The sequence below is a fragment of the Vanessa tameamea genome, chromosome 3, assembly GCF_037043105.1.
Source record: "Vanessa tameamea isolate UH-Manoa-2023 chromosome 3, ilVanTame1 primary haplotype, whole genome shotgun sequence".
NCBI classification, from domain to species: Eukaryota; Metazoa; Arthropoda; class Insecta; order Lepidoptera; family Nymphalidae; genus Vanessa; species Vanessa tameamea.
The window spans coordinates 1405539-1425056 of record NC_087311.1 but is presented as its reverse complement, the minus strand read 5'-3'; the positions used below and the strand labels follow the sequence as shown (position 1 = coordinate 1425056).

Here is a 19518-nt window from a genome sequence, read left to right as displayed (position 1 = left end):
TTAATCATTTTAGAATATATATTTTAATCAGGTAAAAGCTTTTATGTAGATGCAGTAATTATTTTTTGGTTTTAATTAGTGTTTAATAATTATTTTAATAATCGTTTTTATAGAGTAAATTTTCGTTTATAAATTTAATTAATATATGTTAGTAGGAAATTGAAATATATATCAAAAGAAAAAAATACCGTTTTAAATTTTGTATAGCGATTAATTCAAATAACAAGGGTCAACCAGTCAAAGAAAATACCGACATGTGCTCTTAGTTTTCTTTATGCCACTTCTAAAATATAAACTCTTTCATACGCAAGGTTATTAACATAGTTTATATAACGCATATTTTATAAACGATACGGGCTTAAATTGCTTAATTGGTCGAAAATTTAAAGTGGTTTGTTTAAGATGTTACAAGAGGAAGGCCGGTTGCATGGCGCATGCGCTGTCGCCACTGCAGCTTGGCAGTTCAAAAACGTGTTGTGGACCTTCGCTCCTGTCAGTCGATAGACGACCGTCGGAGGGGGTGGTCGTGCTCGCGGTTACAACCCCTTGTCGAAAATACGACCGATCGCAGCTCGTACTATGTTACGAATTTGTGTACTGTTTATGATTTGTAGAGAAAAATAGAACTCTAAATTATTAAATATTAAGCTATATTTTCTGTGTTTAATATGCATTAAAAAATATGTTTTAAGGAAGCGCTTCAATATCAAGAAAGAAAGGTGAGTGGTTTTTATTTGAATGGAACAAACTTTTAGGAGGAAAATTTGCAGTAGGTTGAATTTGTAAATAAAATCTTGTGGGAATTAGTGTTTTAATGAGAAATTCGTTTTCAATTTGGTTTTGTTCACTTCACCTCTTGTTGTTCTGAGTTGTTATCATTTATTGACCTGAATATATTGTTCTACAGTCGACTTTTGTTTTTCTAACATAAGATTTTACAATAACATGAGACATTTATTACAATCAATAAATAGTTTATGTTATTTTAAATCGTTATGAGTTTTGTCAAAAGATATAAACTTGATTCATTTTAGTCCTATGTATGATTTACACAGTTACTTATTTGAAAATTAATTAATATTTTCGCATGTATATATGAATATCTATGTAAGAGTTGACTATTTTTATTTTGCAACATGTCTTTGCAACATGTCTTTCTTCTTTTAAAATACGTTTGGTATGAAGCTTCCTTGCACATTTTTTTTTTGTATTTTGCAGTAAAGTATTTCAAAACGTAAATAATTTGATATGTTTGATATTTACGTCATCTATCATCTAAGCTTTCCGGCCGAGCAGAACAGTTCACCGTAACTCATTTTTATGTAAGATATTACTAAGTATGTTTATATTAAATGCATCTTTCAATAACATAATGACCTAGCTCCTCGATTATGCGTATAGTGTTATGAAAATCAACGCAACTAGCAAACGCATTCACCTGGCGAGTTGGTGTGTTACTTTGGTTATTCGTAAAAGTCTGGACCCCAAATATTTCAGATCAGGTACAACAGATACAATATAAACCATAAGTCGCTTTAAACGTTTAAATGAAATTCAGCTGTATCAACATAATTAATTTGTTATTGCGTTAATATGATTGGTATTTAATTTATATATATCATTCTCGCATAAAACTATATTTCGAACCGATAGCTTCACAAATAGTCCTATAACAGGATTATTAAAGCGATGATGTTTTAAGCGTTATTATTTGATTAAAGTGCATCAATCGCACTTGATCATCAATTGAACAACAATAATGTTAAGAGCACATAGCAATAATATAGCAGCAATCGCCGTTGATTAGCTGGCATTTATTGAAGAGCTCCGTTATATTTCTTTAAAATTCATCATCAGATCTTTAAAAAAAGGGATAATTTCGGAATAAATCTCTTTCGATAAAATAATACCCGAACATATCCTACTAATATAATGAATGAGAAAGTAACTCTGTCTGCTACCTCTTCACGCTTAAACTGCTGAATCGATTAAGATGAAATACTATCACGATAAATCATCGCTTAAAGGCTTGAAAAAGTGGTAGAAGTTTGTACCGGAAATTATTTAATGTAAATACAATGGTAAAATAGGAGGTGTTTGTGTTTGAGGTTTGTGTGCTATAATTTTATAACTTTCACGCGGGTAAAAATTTATATCAACATGCGGATTGAGGACCTCCTGATTTTTTGAACTTGTTTAAAAACGTAAACATGTCTCGTATTCATTTATGTGTTTGTCAATGACAATATATGTTTATCTAATTAGTTGAAATTTAATTAAACGAATGTGTAAATCTTAAGTATATCTTTGTAATTCCCAAGAAGTTAATTTAAATTTATACTTCATTCATGTTTAAGAAAAACATCGCGAGAGAACTCGCATGTTTATTAATTGTGAGATCACCGACCCGCTATAATTAAACGTAGTGAAATTATTGTTTAAATGCCTTACATTGACTATTATTATATAATGTTTATCCAATAGATAAAATTCAAGCGTAATCATAATGTTTCAAAATTTTTAATTTGGGAAACACTTTTAAAATTTGCATGTCTCGAATATTTATTTTTACATATATTTATTACAAAACAAAAAAGGAATGTGCAAACCGCTGTAGATTTGTGTTTTAAGCCTTAAAAGTATTTTAAATCGCTTCACTTTTATTCACTAAACAAAACTAAGTAAATAATAACAGTTTTCCATTATAAAAAACTCTGCATAGAAGTCGATTTTTTTCTTTCACTAAATTAACTAAATTCAAAGAACCACTCTTCCTACGAACTCAAAGTCGAAGTGTGCTTTTACAAGCTCTTTTGAATCTTTAAAAGGCAACATTCGTTCGTGAACTGAGAGGAATTCGAAGGAATTAGGTATGTAGGTCTCAAAAACATTAGACTCTTCTGGAGTGGAGTTACTCGTTATACAATATATATATATATATTAAAACGATTTTAAACAAAAATATTTTTAAATATTATTTCTTTGAATTTTAATTATTATTTTGTATGCTATTACAAAAAAAATCTAAAAATATTAATAAATAGAATGCATTTATTAAAACGTAGCATATAACTGGTAACATATTATTAAATATTAACGTGAACTGTTATTTGTAATAATACTGTTGGTTACGTTTACTGGTTGGTTGTTGGTTTTGATCAATTTGATGACAATAATATAAATTTATTTTTTACAATTTCAATTAAATCAATGTATATTAATTTAATATCAAGAGGATATTCGTGTTTGTTGGACGTGATGTGTTGGAGGGAAGATATTCGCTATAACAATCTCGACGTTAGGCGTTTCTTTAATAGAACTCCACAGTCGACGGAATTAAAACTAACGACACACTGTCAAGCTCTTTTCAATGTCAAATTAAACTAAGGGGAAATGACAATAGTTATTTGTCGTTGTACCGTGTACTTTTAACATATATGTGAGTTACATATTTGTTTTATTAACTAAAGCGGTATTTTTTCGTATTTATTTTAAATAAAAGTTCGTAAACGTTAACTTCTAGAAGGCCTGTAGGATTTCCTTTGTGGGTCTGAGGAAACTAAATATAACTGACATAATTTCAACAGATACTAGTATATAAAATTGATAGAATGGGCAAATAAGCCACCTGATGAAACGTGGTAACCATCCTCACACATTGGTGAAATATTTATCATTATTTTTAACCCATCAAGGTCACTGATTGTAAATTGTTTCCACCACCCATAGAATGGCATTGTGAGGAATATTAATCATCCCTTATATAGTCAATGCGTCACCGACTTTCGCAACTATGTCTAAAGACAACTTCACCTAAACATACATATACATTGAATTTTAATTCTGAGTTATAATTAGTACTATGTATATGTAGATTCCAAAGCCTCCGGTCCGCTTAAGTTAAGCAATCAATTGTTTTCAGTGTAAACATATATTTGAAATTGTAAATATCCAAAATATAATTCGCGCCATTTTTAATAACTGTGCATTGGACAATGTTTGATTTTTCGATTGCTCCCATGATATACTCGTAGTATGTATTTTGAGCTTAATATATATACCTATATTATATATTATTACTAAAATATATATATTTATTTATTATATGGTCTTAGACTTGTTTTAGAATCTTTTTTTTATGATATAGGTAGGCGGACGAGCAAATGGGCCACTTGATGGTGAGTGGTCACCACCGTCCATAGACAATGGCGCTTTAAGAAATATTACCCATTCCTTACATCAACAATGCGCCACTATCCTTTGCAGCGATGTTATGTCCCTTGTGCCTGTAGTTACACTGGAGATTATTTAACTATACAATTTATACAATTTAGTAACAGTTCATTATCCCATTGCTGGGCTAAGGCTTTCCCTTTGAGGAGACGTTTAAGAGCTTATTCCACCACGCTGCTCCAATGACACATATAGCAAATAGCAAATATAGTAAAATTTCACTAAATTAGAAACATTTCTTGTTCCTCAACAAATTAAGCACATGGATATTCAGTGGTGCTGACCGGCTTCAAGCTCAGGGAGGTTTGAACTCACAATGCGTTCAAACTACTGGACTATCCGGGATCGATACAAAATATACAATAAAGAAGATGTATATACAAAGTCAGAATTCAATCTTTTTGGATTACTTTTGATAAAATTCATTACAAACAACTTATGTATACAATTAACATTTGAAGTACTGAGACCCCATGTCTCACGAGGAGTCCTTGTGCGATGATATACAGAATACTTCAGTAAGCTTTTCATTCAGTTAAATTAATTAGGGAGTTTTCTCCATCTGTCCTCATTTATCGTCATTGCAAATCACATCTGCTAAGCAGTTTTATAAAATCTAACAATATTTCATCACATACTTCGTATTTGCAGTCAGCAAACGGTACAATATTTTTAATAAGCTAAATATAAAAACGTACAGTAACAAACATAAATTAAACGCATGAGAATTCAGAGAGTCTTGCTCGGGTTTGAACCCATGATCGGTTAAAAGGTTTTAAAAGGTGAGTTAATAGGCTCTTTTCTAATAATTAAAGTCAATATTATATTGGAAAATCACAAATGATGTATTTTAGATAATTGACTTTATAATGCGTGAAAAATGTCATTATATTCAATTATCCTTATACGTTACTTTAGCACGAATCCCCTTAGCAGGCAATGGGGAGGGAATTTAAAAGCTGTTAGCGTAAGAATCCGGATCAGAGGAAAGAACCGGATAATCCACGGACCCGATCGAGAGCCACGCGCGATTTGTTTAATTAACTATTTCTACTACACATTGTTTCAATGGAATGTAAACTATATAGCATTTTATATCGGCACTTTAATTCTAAGATTTTTGTTCGGAGTTATTAAGAAATAAAGCAAGGAATTCTGATTGGGTACTGATTTTTAATTGTAACATCTTTGTTGATACAATGTTAAGTATTGCTGTATAATTGGAAGTCTGTAAGTATCCCACGGCTGGGCTTAGAACTCATCTAGTTCGGGTCGGTGGACTCAATATCAGTTACAACAAAAAATAATTCAGTGGTGCTTCAACGGGTCGGAACCCACGTTTTTGCTTGAGGTTCTAATTACTGGACGGGCTCGGCTTGGCATCACCGTATAAAAGGCACAGATTGTTTTTTTCAATCGACTGAGCACATATTCTCACATAATATTTGCTACTGACAATTCTATTATAATTATTTTTATTAGTTTTAGGATAAGAAGTTGAGAACGGCATGCATAAAAAGAGTATTAAGCGTATTCTTAACTTATTTGTAAAAGCATTATAAATTTAAATATTTTTCGGTCAATATTGCCGACGTGATAGCAGAAATTCTCATTATGCAAAACACGTAAACCTGTTTCAGCGAAACTTTTTCATATTTATATAAATAAATAAGAAACTACTAAACGATTTTTGATGAGATTCTCATGGATAGATACTTTATATCTAAATGCGGGAGAAACGACCTAAGTTTGAACGTAGCAAACTCTAGCCGTGAATAATCTATCTTGCTATAAACATTTTTCTTTCCTGATCGAGCGACAAATTAACGATATCTTGTAGAACTCTAACACTCTCGAATAAAATTGTTATTTGAATTTGATATTTTGTAACTTACTATGATAATTTTATTGTATAATCTACTAATATACAATAATATTATAAAGAGATGAAATTAATTTGTTTGTATGTAGGAGGTAATCTCCTGAAGTAAAGATCTAATTCCAATTTTTTTACTGGTAGAAAGCTATATTATTCTTGAGTGCTATACGGTAGAAATTATATTTATATCAAAACATTCTCTTTATTGATAAATTGTACACGTGTAAAGCCGGGTTAGGTCGTTAGTTAAATATAACATTGAAAATTATACGAGCAATTTTACATAACATAAATAACATAATCAGCCTGTAAATTTCCCACTGCTGGGCTAAGGCCTCCTCTCCCGTTGAGGAGAAGGTATGGAGCATATTCCACCACGTTGCTCCAATGCGGGTTGGTGGAATACACATGTGGCAGAATTTCGTTGAAATTAGACACATGCAGGTTTCCTCACGATGTTTTCCTTCACCGCCGAGCACGAGATGAATTATAAACACAAATTAAACACATGAAAATTCAGTGGTGCCTGCCTGGGTTTGAACCCGAAATCATCGGTTAAGATGCACGCGTTCTAACCACTGGGCCATCTCGGCTCGAGCAATTTTAATATATTTAAATTATAATAGACAGATTGTTACTGTAGGAAGATTGTGAATAAAACTGTTTACAATTTAAAGCATTATTTTTCAGTTGATTATAATCTGTTGAAATGAAATTCTTTTAAACTACAATTCATTTAAATTATGTTAATTATATATACTGTTATATGAGTGGAAATGAAAATCGTGCCTCAGATATTACTCGTTTGTGATGTTTCTGTTTATCTACTTAGTTGATCTACTCTCATCCCTAGTTACTGCTATTACCCTACTCGGTTATTATCATTCAACCTTCGCAAATTTTTAATTGCTAACGGTAACAAATAAATATGCTTCCACTAGAAATTAATACAGTAAAAATATACGAGCAATATACTTGCTAGAGGTATGCTATTAAAATACATGGCCGTCACAATAGCGAGATAACGTAGGCTCTGTGCGTCCCGAATTGTTATTGAGTTTCAAATTAGTTCTCATTTAGCTGAGAATCGAATGTCTATTCAAATTGGACAGTTATACATACAGCCATTACATTTATATAAAGGTTTATTGTTATTTCTTCAGGCGTTTAACGTTTTATGTTTTAATCGAATCCATGTATAATTTAAATTATTTAAAATGATTTTAAATTTCGAACCGATCGAAATATGTTAGTGATTAAATAATATTAACTATATATATATTTATTTATAAAAATAATAATAATGAAGCTCATGTTCTATTATAATTTGACAGCCAATAATAGTAACTCATGTGATATAAATCTAGATTTGGGCATAAATCCGTTCAAACTATCGGATATTTTATTTAACATTATTATGTGATATTATTTATTTCATTAAAATAAATATTTTATATATTGTTAATAACTTATATTAATTAATCTATTCGTTATTGAAATAACATATTCTATAATAATTGTTATATTAATATAAAATAACTATAATTATTATACACAATATTTTTTATAGCCGTCGTAGAGGAGGCCTACGCCGTAGGCTATTTTTAGTTTTATCTCTCAGCTGATCATCATTTAACTCTAGTATTTCTTATTTAATTATTTTCCCTCTTGTCTATGAATACACATGTATTATTGTTCACTGACAGAATATATTTTTTAAGTTCTCCCTTATATAAATAGGAATCTATTTAAATGAATTAATATGACACTACACAGCAGTGTAGTTGTTGTTCAATGGTTTTATTTATATTATACATTTTGGTCAGCAGTAAAATAGGTTATATATCATAAAAAACAAAAAAAAAACTATTTTTTAATAATGAAGTTAGTTTGTATAAATATAAAAAATAAGTTCTGGAAACTGTGACAAACAAGTATTAGGAACAGATATAAGCTTAGTAATTTAACTAGGTTAATAATGTTTTTGTTAGAAAATTCTTAGTACAAAATCTTTTTTTAGATTAAAGATTTTGTACATTTTGAAAATTATAAAATTAATAGTATCTTAGATGATAACACGGCCTGGGAATTAAATGATTGGCTACAGGCCAATGTAAATGCAAATATATATCATTATTCATGTTTTAAATAACAATTGTTGAAATTCAAGAAAATACACTCTAAGTTTATTTCGTCAGTAACCAGTACATTTTTTTTAATGTTTCTATATGTAGACTGTATGAGTTACAAAAAAAATAATACTAACTACTTTTTATAATGTAATAGACGGTAGGTAATAGAATAAGGTTAGGGTATGTTCGTAGCCTTGCTACATAGCCCGTAGCGGTTGAAGTGGTCAAGCTATGGCTACGGTGCTACGTCTGTCGTAGGTGGTTAACTATTTGTATGCCTTAATTGGGTAAAGTAGTCTCATTTTGTATATAATTAATGTTTTTTTTTAAAGTTAAAACAGACCTATCTTAAATATAATCATTAAAAATAAATAAAAAAAAGATCGTTAATATTTTCTAAGAAAATATTACTTTATTTTACGTTGTTAAAATAACAATAAAAAAAATAAGAGCTAAACTTATCTTATAAACTTTAGTCATTACAATATAAGTTGTCATCCAGAGCGTGTGTACTAATTCATTATTAGCATAAGAATTAAACTTATTTTTTTTTAAATCGATGGCCATTTTGTAAGACAAGATTTTCTGCTTTTCATATAGTACGGACTCGCAGTCGTTAGTCGGGTCTTAGTCCTATTATTCTCTATACATTAACAATAAGTGTATGTATGAATATTCATATCTTTTGTTATCAATATATAAAGTATTCTTAGTTCTTTATATTTATTACAAAAGAAACCTTATTTTAATTTAAAATTTTCTACAAACTTTTGTGTTTAAACAATGTAATGCCTCACCCATGTGTTATTCTTTCTTATTTTAAAACGAATTAATGGCTCTTTGAAGTGCAAAACGGGTATGCATTAGTCGTACAATGGACTTTTTATACATCCACAAAGAGTATTCTTGTGAGGATGAAAAATTTCAATAAAGAGATTGTTTGCCTATCATAATAGAATCTTCAAGTCGATTCTGTGGTTATGCATTAAAGTAATGCCACTTCTTGTGGGTTTTTGATAAAATACTGTATTATGGTGCAACCAAGGGGGTTGTTTATAATACGGGTATATCGTACTATAATCAATTCCCTTGGTTATTAGGCATTGACCGACTATAATATATAAACCTTGATACTTAGAACCTTGATTCTTTGATTCAATCAATTTTTAACTATAATCTTTCACGATTCTAGTGAATTAATATCTATGTTATCTTTATAGGCGTATTATGATATTTTAGTTTACTTTTAAAATAATTAATATAATTTATAATTTAAAATAGCTGACGTTTGATGAGCTTGATTGATAAGATAAAAATTAGTTTGATATTTGATCCAAGTTTCGACAAGTCATATGTTTTTGTGATCCCCAATATTTAAACTTGTATTTCTTTATTATAATATCCTTATTAATTTGAGCTTATGGTGAAAAAAAAATAGATTGTCAACGTGATATAGCGTGATATAGCATAGCATAGCCTCGTTGCTATTATATTAGTATAGTGGTTACCTTATGTGCCAATCCCAAGACTTTGAGCTTAATCCCAGGTGGGTCGGGAGCATGGATAACTTAACTATTTGAGCACATAATTGTGTACCATATTTCCTATTCGGATCGGAGGTTCTTAGTTGACCATTAAATATATCACTAGCACCTGACTTTTTTTCTCTTATTTTTTTTTTCATATTTGTTGCAGTACATTTTTAATGCATTTATAAAGTTAACAAATTGGCGCAGTTTTTCCTAAGGAAATGTTAATTAGTGCTTCACAAACGTTTCGTGTTACACCAAACGCGTGGTTAACACGTAACGTTCATTGCTGGGTCAAAATAAAAAACGTACAGTATGAAATATATTTGTAGTGTATAAAATTTTCATATATAATATTGTGAGATTTATAATGTAACTAACATTTAAAACAAATCCTTTCATCGTTGGTTCTAGACATTCACCCATTTACTATATACTATATATTTTTAAATTAGGAATTCAATGAAAATATATCTCTATCTTACAGCAAAATTTAAAGAGTCGTATTGGTGGTAGAGCTTGTCTGGGTAGGTCCAACCCGCTCACCATGTATTCTACCACCAATCGGTAATACACAATGTTGTTGTGGTGTTTTATTGTGTGTTAAGTCTTAGTTATTAAGATCGGTGGCTCATTGGCGATGTAAGAAATGGTTAAAATATCTTACAGCCAGAATGTCAGCGGTGACTACACATTAAACTTTAGAAAAGTATCGTTAATAAAATAAAAAAAATTAAAAGTAGAAACAAAATAAAAACTGAAATAAACTTAATTAAAGCGAACATTGGGAGCATGTTTTGATTTGGGACGATTTTGTATTTAGTTGATCAATAGTATTGAAGTACAATGATCATAGAGTTTATCGATCATTAATCCTTACTCAGCATAAAGTAATAAACAAGCTTGTTCACATATAGAAACACTTTGTTCTAAAACTATTTACAATAGCTTTTTGAGACTACAAAGCTTTATTTATAAAGGGTTTTATATTATTATGTCTTTGTTTATTGATATCTTATTCATTACAACGCGGGTAAATTGTCTATCGGTAATCTATAACGATTACTAAACAAACGTATTTATTCACTTCTGCTAATTCCACGCCATTGTAATGCAACCTGCATTATAAGGGTGGGCAAGATAATAGATAGAGGGATTCACCAAAAATATGCAGGTTTCCTAACGATGTTTTGTTTCATCTCTACATTGTATAAAACAAAGTCACTTCACATCGTCTTAACGATGAAATCTTTTGAGCTACGTAGCAGTACATACATACATTTACATACATTAACAGTCTGTAAATTTCCCACCGCTGGGTTAAGAGCCTCCTCTCCCTTTGAGGAGAAGGTTTGGAGCATATTCTACCATGCTGCTCAAATGAAGGTTGGTGGATACACATGTGGTAGGATTTCTTTGAAATTAGACACATACAGGTTTCCTCACGATGTTTTCCTTCACCGCCAAGCACGAGATGAATTGTGAACACAAATTAAGCACATTAAAATTCAGTCGTGCTTGCCTGGATTTGAAAGCGCAAGCATGCGTTCTAACCATTGGACCATCTCGGCTTTTACGGCTCTACGCAACGGTATTTATCAATAATCAGTGATTAAAGAGGAAGGTTAATACGTATAATACACGCATATTACAGTAAATAAAAGCCAATGATTTCACTTCCCTTTTTTCTTTACTCTAAAAGTTGTATTTTGATGCTAAGTGAAGCTATTTGAAGTACACGAAAAGTCAGTCAAGTCAGTTCTTTCCCGAATTCGAATACGAATACGTGACCTTCATTTTAAATCAATATTTTATTACCACTGATCCGTAGTATTCCTGTCGATAAGGTTAAAAAAACTTGTTTTATTTTGTACAAAGGATGATAGAGCCAGTGTTATCTCTAAAAGCACTGTACTAGCAATATTAATATAGCTAGTACCGCTTAGAATGGTATGATAATATAAACATAGTTTATAATATTTTCAATGTGAATACTTAATAACACTTTCTTGCTCATTATCGTTTCATAAGAATGTAATTATGCACTTGAGTTTATTTCATTTCGTTCTAATCCGGACTATATCCAATAAATGCCGGCTTTCCCTAAATAAATTACGCTGTGGCATTGAATCTTTCTTTAGATCGAATCCTATTTACATTATCTGTTTCGATTTTGTTTTTTTTTTTTATAATGCAATGGACTAGCGTTAATCTTTTGAAAGCATTCATAGGGTGATCGCTTTGGTGATTTATTTTATATATTACTAGCGCGTCCCGACTTCGTCCGGGTGAAATAAAAAGTGTATTTACTTCCCGTAACGTAACCGGGTCTAATTTCAGAATCTATCCGGTAGGATCTCATCTAAGGACACACAAAAATTTCATGGGAATCAATCCAATGATTCAGAAGTATTTCAGTCACACACACACAGAAGATATATAAAGATAAGCGTTTGGTTGCAGATTTCAAGACAAATTTGACACCTTTTTCAAAAAAAAATTTTTTTATAACACGTCTTCGTTTCGTGCTTTGATGTTTTTAAAAGCAATCGTGTTGTTGTTTAGCTTACCTAATAAAAATGTTATTCTCATTTAGTATCGGAAACCAGAGTTTGTTAGAGCATTTGCTCTTTGTCGTAACAACATTGCTACCAATTGATATACTGTATCGCATAGACAAAACCTATAAAAATAAAAAAGAATTGAAAATTATTTAGTAATATATATTTTTCAAATTTTTTAGGATATTAGGTTTTTCTCAAAGTTTTTATTATTATATATTTGCCAATGCTAAAATATAAAAAAAAGAATAAAGAAAAAATAAAAAAAAACAGTGTATATTATAACGGGGATTACGCACACATAAAGTTATAAGTAAATAATTGAACTACAAATTTTAAAATAAAAAATTGAAATAAATAAATTACTATCAATATTTACAAGAAAAAAGACACAGTGTTAAATATAGGACATAAAAAAGGTATATCCCATATTTAATGATAAGTAGTGAGGATAGGTAATGACAAAAGAGAATCTTCATTAACGACTTTATCTAAAAATCTTGATGTTTATGTGGTGATTAGGTGAACAATGCCGTCCTTTTCTTTAGAATGTTAAAATAATGTTGTGTGAAAGAGACGATCACTGTTTATCTTAACATCCGCTAAATAACGTGTAACTGAAAATTATAGTTAAAGAAGGTCGCATTATTTTTTATTTCAGTACTAATCAAAGACGAAGAGCCGACGAGAGCCAGTCTGACTAAACAAGATAAACCTCGATGTGTTGGCGTGTAAACGTGTAATTCTCAGCTTTGACAACCCTGCCGTAAGATGTACGGTTCAAGTGACGGGAAATTATACTGATTACTTTGAATGTTTTCCTCAATTGTTTTATAAATAAATTAATTTTCCGAACGAGCTGGGATGGTCCAGTCTTTAGAATTCTTGAAACGATGATTGTGGGTTCAATCCTAGGCAATTTTTTTTTTTATATAAATTTATAACTTATTTAGTGTTTTTATCGGTGGATGGACTGTCAAATATTCCACCTACCCATAGACATTATCGCCGTATCAAATTTTAACCATTTCATATAAAACCAGTGCACCACCAAGCTTGGGAACTGAGATGATATATTGCACCAGGTATAGCACCAGGTTCCTTTCGTTACACTAGTGCCCTGCAGTGGTTACCTTCGTCCATAGATACTGGTACTGTAAGAGAAATTATCGACTATTTAAACTAGTCACGCACCACACACGTCATCGTATTAATTAATTATTCCTTGTAACAGAAAATACAGCATTTTATTTCAAAAATATCAGTTTTTTTTTTCATATTTAGCGAATACATAGCTTAACTAGCTTAGTTTAGAATTCTACGTTTGAAATTCAGTAAGTTTTGCCTAAATGCCGTATTATTTTATAAATCCCTTTTCATTGTCGTCCATATCTGAGTAACTAATGTTTGATATTATATAAACTGGGTATATACCGTTGACGTGATTTAATAAACAGGTCACGAGATCTATTGATGCGTAGCATAAAAAAATCGCACGTCGCTAGTGCCTTGTTCCAAATACATCGTATTATCACGTGAACGCCTTTCCCAGATTCCGTCTTCCTCTTAATAATATTACTGTACTTTATTACGTCACTAATGATTGTCGTCCTCACGCTTTCAGACGCCATTGTATTAAATTACTAAAGACGTCATGTTATGAATAACGTTATTAAATAGATTCCAGCGGAGATTTGTAAACGTGGGTTTTATGCCTAAAGAATATTAGAAATGTTATTTTATTTTTTACGTCAAATTACAGACTTTTTGATGCTTAATGTTCGTTTCAGAATCCCTTCTATGTGATCTATATTTTTATTTTATTTTTTAGGTTATATGTAAAATATGAAATTACAATCTATAGTGATTACGTATGCGAGATTTGGTTTGTACTTCTGTCTTGGCTGTTGTATAATAACAGACACATCAATATGATAATATACATATATATACATATTATATTCAATTATTTTTCTCAATTACAGCAAAATATTTGTATTGTGCGAAGGGTGAGTTTTTATTATTACAATAAACATCTTAAAGACCATCATTGATGGCAAAGTACGTAAATTTTAATGCATTAAAATATTCTTTAGCAGCAAGACTTTTTTCGGGTATAAGTACTCAATATTTATTCTACCACTAATCCTCGATACTTTATGTTGCCGTGTTATAATTTAAAGAGGTTAGTAAGTTAGTATAATCAATTATAAAAAAAATAACGGACACACGAGGAACACAATTTTGTTTAGTCAGCTTGTTTATTAATAGAGATTTTTAGTTTATATGTATATACTATAGGCTCTATATATACTACAGAATGTCTTACAACGTTCACAGTTTTACAGTTATAGACAATACAAACTGCTATGTCATTCATTTAAATTACATGCTGTAAATGGCCATATTGATCTATATTAAATGCACAGTGTATTTAAGTTACTTAATTGGATAAGGATTAATGCTGTATTGCTTAAAATCGCTTCGAAAATAAGTCATTACTTCTCGTAATAAGTAAAGTATAAAAAATTGTTATTGTGGGTTATCCCTTAGAGATAGACTTATACTATTGCGGACTTCTTTGAATACCTATTTAAGGTGTACAATACTGTAGTACTTATTTTGATCTATCTCGTAGGGTTCAGCCAGCGTTTGCAATGTAAGGCCAAAAAAATGTGTTTATTTAGGACCTACCTGTAAAACGTAACCTAACTAACCTTTAAAGTTATCAGTATTTCTCTACTATATTGTGCATGTATTATACATATAAACCATTCTCTCGAATCGATCTATTAAAAAAAAAACGCATTAAAATTCATCGTGTAATTTTAAATATCAAAGCATACACAGGAACAGACAGCGGTAAGCGACTTTGTTTTATACTATGTAATGATAATTACATATATCTTCGTTAATTTTTTATAGATTTGTATATTTACCCTGAGCTCCTACTGTTACAGTGCAAACACGACACGATCGCTGCAAGCGTCTATTATACATCGTGCGGTATTTCATTTAAACCGAGCGTTATTTGTGGTTAATTAGCGAGCAAGTAACGTTCGATGGATCACTTTAATATTGTATACCTGGAGGTGATTAGATGAGAATTTAGATAGAAAGGATTGTATGCTATCCTTTATTAATTCATAGAATGATTCTTAGATCATATTATCTTTGTAATAATATCATATATACATAGATCTGGTATGGATGTGTGGTCGTAGTTATTTCTAAATGGCTAGATCGATTTTAATATTTTTATGTACTTAAAGAGTACTTGAGCCGAGATGGCCCAGTGGTTAGAACGCGTGCATCTTAACCGATGATTTCGGGTTCAAACCCAGGCAGGCACCACTGAATTTACATGTGCTTAATTTGTTTATAATTCATCTCGTGCTCGGCGGTGAATGAAAACATCGTGAGGAAACCTGCATGTGTCTAATTTCAACGAAATTCTGCCACATGTGTATTCCACCAACCCGCATTGGAGCACCGTGGTGGATTATGCTCCAAAAACCTTCTCCTCAAAGGGAGAGGAGGCCTTAGCCCAGCAGTGGGAAATTTACAGGCTGATTATGTTTATGTTATGTAAAGAGTACTTTGTTTTTCAACCTTGGCCAGGTTACTCGGTAGGGGGCGCTTTTGCCGATACTTATATTATATTTTTTAACTCTGACCTATATTGTTTAGTTTTTATATTAATAATAATAAAACGATCGCCACCAGGCTATATCAGATTTATAAAATGTTGTCGTTGTAATTAAACCTATAATATATATTCTTAGGTCCGAGGTGTATATTTTTCGACTCGATGATAGATTTACGACAGTCAATAAATGAATGCAGTGCTTCTATATTGAACAAATATTTTCGCTTCGACTTGGACTTGATTTTACTGGGTCCACTAGCAAAACAATATAATATTTCGTGATAGAACATGAACTATTTTTAGAATATAATTTGAAAATAGAACTTCTAGTTGTTATTCATGTTTGGTTTCCCGCATGAACATCAGTCGAAATTAAACTCTCATATTTCCTTGTAAATTAATCAGTGCCGCATTTAAGACTCCGCTATACCGCACTGGATAACAATATCGTTTAATTTTGTTATGCAAAACGTTGTATGTGTTTGATTAGTTCTGTAGAAGCAATATTCATAAATTTACTGTCTTATAAGGTATTGAGATACAACTGATTATATTGAACAATGATGGAACTTACTTTTTTACGCCTGAAACCGACGATCAACCCATAAAACGTAAGCGAAGGCGCGATCGACAGCTAGTATTATTCTAAAACAGAACTATATTAATAAATAAAATAATATAAAGATGATAACAGCAGTATTTACTAGTTTTCCATCTCGATGTTCCTTCATACAAAGATACGCCGTCGCATTTACCCCCACTTTTAAAGTTGATTTTTTTTTAAATCCATAATGAATGTTATACGTTATAAAATAAATTGATGTTCTAAATTTCAGCCTTTATAACTCAGTAGTATTGGTTGTTTGTTGATTATCGTCAGTCAGGACATATCATATTATAAGGATGGGTACCTGTATGTCGTGTTAGAGTAGAGTAATTAATTTTAACTGTCGTAGTACAATATATAATTCTACATGACTCGAGAGACATTAGATGTAGGACAAACAGCGTTACGTGCTTTCCGACACAGTACTGGGAATGTAATACGGCCATGTACCAAAATTTGGGTTGATATTCGGAAATATCTTGACAGGAAATCACCTTAACATGTATCACATTTATTTCAACGCTACAAGATGACAATATAAAAGTGCTTTTATGAGCCTTTTGAATAAAGAATATTTTAATTTTGATTACGATACATGATCTACAACTGTGTGGTCAACTTTTTATTCCAAAAATATATACGAGTAAGCCTCTCTCATGAATACAATACATTAAAAAATGATATTCATTTATTATTTAAATTTAATCACAATGTTTTGTTCTATTAAATTTCAATTATTCACGAAAACAATATTTTGCAATCGCCTGTCTACAATTCCATTGTCTTGGGATTCTCGCCGTTGAAAGTTAATAAAGTTACGACATTGTAATCATTTATTATTTTAAATAGATAAGCAAACTGATAAATTTAAAACGGTATACCTGATTATAAGTACCATAATCATTGATGCTGTAAGAAATATTAACAATATCATAAATCATCAATGTACCCTTGTAGCTGTTGTTGCACTGTCTCACTCAAACTCAAACTTTCAAGTTCCATAACCAAACTAAGTTTGGTTGTTCGACGATATATAATTTGACAAATGCGTGGTACATTTGTATTAACAAAAGTTGCATGAGGCGGCCTTATCGCTAAAGCAGCGATCTCTTCCACGCAGCCTTTGGGCAGAGGACTGATAGCGAATAAATGTGGGTAGAGGAACAATTATTACGAATTACGAATAAATATTATACTGCATATATAATTAAAAATATTTCAATCATAACTACTTAACTTATATGTAATTTTAAATATAATTCTGTATTAAATCATTCGAAGTGTAATGATTTGAACAACTGTATAAAGGTTCTCTGATTACAGAGTCCGTTTAATATCATACCGTAGTGAAGTGATTTACGATGTCACCGGTGAGTGCTCACGGCAAACCACGGATTAGGTCTGAAAACTATGGCTTTGAAGGTTGAGTGAATCTATTTAATAAATCGACCTATTGAAATTCGTCTTTTTCATAGTATTTAAAAGCTTTTTTAATTTTAACTTTTGGGTCAAGAAAACGAGGTCAAAGATAAGTAAATCATGTTATTTTTTTAAATCGTTTTGAATTTTAATTTAAGATTAAAGTTTATATTTCAAAATATGAATATAATCAATGTCAATTTGATTCTTATCACAGTCGTGAAATGTTGAAAACTGATTTATGGTTGTTACGCTTTTTGATACATATATCATCACCATCAGAATAACACTTCGTGATAAGGCTTTGTGCTCGTCTGGGGTACTATCCACTGATCAGATATTCTACCGTCAAACAGCTATATTTAGTATTATTGCATTCCAATTTGTAAAGTAAGTATGGCAGTGTAACAACAGGCACAAGTTACTTAACATCGAAGTTCGGAAGTATGGTTCCGCATTAGTAATGTTTAAAGATTGGTTAATATTTCATACAGTGCCAAAGTCTATAGAAAGAGATAAGATAAAATGGGGACATTTGCCCATATATTAAAGGTGTCCACATTTTCCCAGCTGTCTATATTTAAAAAAAGAAAAGATTATAACCATAATGTCGTATCGTTTTCTAATATTTCTCGTAATATAATATCTTTAAGGGTTATTTAATCATATGTATTATATAATAGAAAGATAATAAAATTCATAATACAAAAAATGTTGTAGTTAATCATTAATTAATGCATATTTCATGAGAAATATAAATTTGTAATTTTTTAACAATTTTTTTTATATTTTTTCCTGAAGTAAAAAATGTTGTTTAGGCGTCTGTTATTTGAAAATCTTAAATAAACCTAGTTTAAGTTTTAGAGCAAGTGAAAATTTATAAACACATAAATAAAACGAATAAAAAATAAATTGTTTGACTAAAAACTACAAGGAATGCTTTAGTTATTAATTAATATATATAATAGATTAATAAAAAAAAATCACCTAAATAATTTATATTTTTAAAGAAAACAAATGAAGTTATTAAATAAACGATACGATTTTCCAAGTATATAATATCACACTATTTTAATTTCATAAACAAAGTATCATTTATACGAAACATAATTAACAAAAATTAAAATAAAGATTCAAATTATGTTATAAGTACTAAAGTCTCAAACAAACTATATGACATTTTTTCGCATGAAGTCGAAAATTTATAAAATGATTTATTTAAATTAAATTCTAATGTAATACACTTAAGACGGTTTTTGATAAATTTCCGTTATACACATACGACATTACGGCTCGGAGCTACCGTAAGAAATGTATTTTATATTATATGGGTCAAAACATATTGAAGTAAAAAAGTAGATAAAATAGGCGAGTTTGCTAATGGCCATTTTGACATAATAAGAAGTTCAAGGTTTCTATTACAATACATTAGGAGTAACCTTCGCTGACTAAAGTCAGTCGCCAACAAAGGAGCCGTATGAATAGAGGGCTTTCCACAGAATTTACAAG

General features: G+C 30.5%; 1 protein-coding gene across 2 annotated transcripts in view; it reads left to right on the top strand.

Annotated features, from left to right (window-relative positions):
• The first annotated feature begins 486 nt into the window (after positions 1 to 486).
• The window catches only part of LOC113397386 (protein O-mannosyl-transferase TMTC1-like), a 177858-nt gene continuing 158826 nt past the window's right edge, over positions 487 to 19518 (top strand). The window contains exon 1 of one of the 2 annotated variants that reach the window (XM_026635702.2): positions 487 to 719. The gene's annotated coding sequence lies outside the window, so the exon portion shown is untranslated. Of the gene's footprint in view, positions 727 to 19518 lie in introns of both variants that reach the window. The other variant, XM_064217539.1, reaches the window with a different exon arrangement.